The following is a 4,164-nucleotide window of genomic DNA, read 5'->3' as shown; positions in this document are numbered from 1 at the left end:
AGAAGAACTTGATGGTTGATGGAAGGTTGTCAATCTCCCAATAAACCCAATAATCTTCTAATTACCCAATAATAAACTTGAATTACTTGATAATAAACTTGAACAATGAGTAAGGAAAGATTAATGTGTAATTTGTGGAAAGATTAAAGAGTAATCTATTCTAATCTACTCCTAATCTAATCTAAAGAAGGATTGAATTAACCTAATGAAAACTTGATTATATTCTAATAAAACTTGATAAAAGATCCTCTTTGATTATTTACAAGTGCGGTATTTATAGTAGAGCTTCATTAGGTTAACTAAGGCTAAATTAGTAATTACACTTTTGAGTTTAGAGCAGGGAAACGCTAGTCGTTTTGGAAGGATGGGCATCTTTCTTGAAGCTTGAAGAAACGAAATTTGCTGTAAGGAGATCCGGGAGTCCAAGGAGGAAGACGGGCGGATTGTTGAGGTGATGCACGGGCGTCTTCGTGGGAATCCGCTCGGATTCTTTAGAGGAATCCAGGCGTCTTTGTGGCTGGGACGCACGGGTTGTCACTTCAGGACGGGCGTCTTGTGGGTAAGCCGCTCGTCTTCTGCGACATGATCCTATTTCTTCACTTCCTTTTTATTCTTGTAAGATTTGTCTTTAGTTCTCGCTCCCTCTTCATACTAGTCCATCAAATATCGTCAAATAGCTTCCGAATATGCACGAAAGACGGGAATTTCCGCCTTATTATCTTCTTTCCTACAAAACATATAAAATGCGATAGAAAAGCAAATAGGAAGGTTTTGACGGATAAAATGGCAATGGAATGTTATAATAGTATGCAAAATAGGCTCAATTAGGGGACTAAATGTGCTCAAATAATGGTCACATCACTTACTGAACACCAAATTCTAACAACATCCAACTTTCTTACTTAAGATTCAACAATAAAACCGGTGCTAATGATTAGCACTAATCTCACAATCTCCAATAATAACTGTAATTCCCCAAATGATAATAATAAAACATGGGAATAAAATCACCATCTAATGAAGATTCAATCATGTGATTTTTCGAATTTTCTTTCGCTACTGCAGTAAGCAGTCGATTGACCAAGTGGGACGGTCGATCGACTGACCCTTTTTTTCCGAATTCCTGTTTTCTTTTTTTTTTCTTTCTGTTTTTTCAACTTTTCCTTTCTTTCCCTTCAACATTTCACCAACATATTCTCAACACGAGATAAAAACCAAATGCAATAAAATATTCCCGAACGACTACCAATACTAGCTCAGTAAGGGTAGGCTAAATATGGAATGAAGCTTATGGGACAAAAGAAGCAAATTTGGCTTTTGTGGAGCTTATGGGTAAAATGGATAAAAGGGAACGTCTACCACATGTGTCAACAACCCACAAACCGAATGCATACAGGTATTAAGCAGATTAAGTTCATATTTATGCATATTGATATAACATGTCTCATAAGGAGTACTACTCACATTCCTAAATGAACTGGTCATGAATGACACCAGTCATAAGCTCTAAACCTCAGAATATAATGTAGTTTGCCAAAAATCTAAGTCAAGTCTTAAGATTCAGCAAATAAATTAACGAAAACTCGTAGACTATGCATATATGATTCTACTAATAACATGTCAATGAGCACGGCTTAGGCATAAACAGATGAAAATGCAATGTCATCATTGAAATACTACCGTTCCGACTCGACCTACATGCTAAAATAAACATGCATTTTTGAATTTTTGAAATTTTTCAATTTTTGGATTTTTTTATATAAGAGGAAAATAAACAACAATGCAAGACAAGAATGTAAACGTGAATGCAAAACAGAATGAATGCAACGCAAAACCCTTCCCCAAACCAAATCACACAATGTCCCCATTGTGCGAAATCATATAAGAAAATAATCAAGGGAAATAGGAATTTGCGATAAATAACTAGATAAGACATGAATGAGACATGGGAAACTCACAAGACTTTAAGCGCAGCAAAAGGAAACCTCCCCAAACCAGCGTGAGCTAGGAGGTTTCAGTAGCCAGCAGTGCTACCATAAGTACCTGAAAGGACAGAAAACACCGTGAATTATCCGAGAAAACAAAGTTGAAGCGGTAATTATGTGCAAAGAATGAAGCTGAAGAAATCGATAGATGAATGAAAAGGAAATAAATTAAGGAGAAAACTCCCTAAAACTCCCTTTCGTGCTCCGCAAAACGACCAAACACAGCAGGGGAATGATCGAAAACAGGTATAACAACGGGAAGCGGTCGATCGACCACACAGTCCAGTCGATCGACCAGGGCATCTGAAACATAAGCTCCTGTAGCTGCAGCGGTCAGTCGATCGACCACACAGGCCAGTCGATCGACTGATATACCTGACGAGGACAATGCTTTCTTCGAATTAACTCAAATAGCGTGAGTCAATATGGTCTAACAACCTGCAAATGCACATAATACAACGCCCAAAATTGCGCTAAACCCAAATATAAAGTCTAAAGACAAAAAAAAATCCCAAGCAAACCAAATTAAAGCGAAGTCTCGCGCAAACCAAAGCAATAAGTAGTCTTAAAAATGCAATAAAAGTGTCTAAAACTTATGAAATAAAAAGTGCTTATCCGCGAAAAATGCGGAAAATCTCCGACCATGGCTTCTGGCTACACGAGGTACCCTCCACGGTGCTCAACCTCTCAACACTCCAATACACCAAATTGTCCGACGGGTCAACATCAGAAGCATCTTCCCACACTTGGACATCCTCATCAGTCTCAAGCTCCAAGTGTTAAACTGTAACTCGAACTGGCGCCTTCTCAGACTCCTCATTTGGCTCCTCATCCGGCTCCTCATCCGTGCCATAGCTAAGACATCCTAGACCGCCTCTTTGAACGATTGGCTCCTGCACAGCTGGAGCAATGAACGACTCTTCCTTCCCCAAACCATTTCCTGCAATATCCAAAACAGAAGAATTGTCCTCCAATTTGCTCCCAATCTGGGGCGGAGGTGTCACAACAGGGATAGGCACAGGTACTAAAGTAGGCATATCAGAAAGCACAAAATAAGATTTCTTTTCAGAAATCACATTACAAGTAACTGGCCACATAGGGTCTTTCTTCCTAGGGGACTGGGTAAACATAATAGATTGTTTCCCTACCTTAAAGGTCAAAGTTCTTTCCCCCACATTAATTAATGCACCAGCAGTGTGCAGAAATAGTCTTATTTAAATTATTGGGGTGTTGACATCTTCAGGAATGTCCAAAACAACAAAGTCAACAGGAAAAAAAACTTCCCAATTTGCACGGGCACATTCTCTAAAACACCTATCGGCCGCATCTCAGACCGGTCAGCCATTTGCACAGTCATGTCAGTAATAGCAAATCTAGTCAATCCCAATTTCTTAGCCAGACTCAAAGGCATAACACTGACACTAGCCCCTAAATCACATAATGCCTTCTCAATTGAGAAGGTACCGATATTACAGGGGACAGAGAAACTACCTGAGTCAGATAGTTTACGAGCAGCAGTGTGAGTTAAGTATGAACTAGACTCCTCAGTTAAATGCACAGACTCGACAGCATTCAAAGACCTTTTCTTAACTAGCAGCTGTTTCATAAACTTCATATATGCAGGTACTTGATTAACTAGCTCTAAGAAAGGTATTTGCACATTAAGACTACGCACTAAATCTTTGAATTTACCGAATGTTACCTCGTCTTTGGTTGGCACTAGTCTCTCTGGATAAGGGGCTGTAAGAAGCAACTTAGCCCTCTCCTCAAGGTCTCTCATACCGGCATCCGTGGAATTAGGCTGAAAATCCACTACTTTGTCTTTGTTGTAGCTCGAACCTTCTTCAGACCGTCTCAGGATTGAACCATTAACCGTCGTAGGGTCATACTTTGGAACCGGAACTGACCCATCAGCATTTGGATCTTGCCTCGATAATTTCGGAGTTGTCTTACCCCGAAACATGAAATCCCTCAAGTTATCTGGCATTGGAGGACGAAACGGTTCGACATCAGCATCATCATCAGTCGATCGACCAGTGGGGTCGGTCGATCGACTGATCTCTTTTTTTCCAGAATGAACAGAAAGATCAGAAAGTGTCGCTGAGGAATAAGGGGTGGTCGGTCGACTGGGTGTGGCGGTCGATCGACCGTTATCGCTGCTGTTCGTCTTTTTCTCGCT

Source organism: Silene latifolia, chromosome 1, assembly GCF_048544455.1.
Source record: "Silene latifolia isolate original U9 population chromosome 1, ASM4854445v1, whole genome shotgun sequence".
NCBI lineage: Eukaryota > Viridiplantae > Streptophyta > Magnoliopsida > Caryophyllales > Caryophyllaceae > Silene > Silene latifolia.
The sequence above is the reverse complement of the archived record's forward strand: the minus strand, read 5'-3'. Positions refer to the sequence as shown.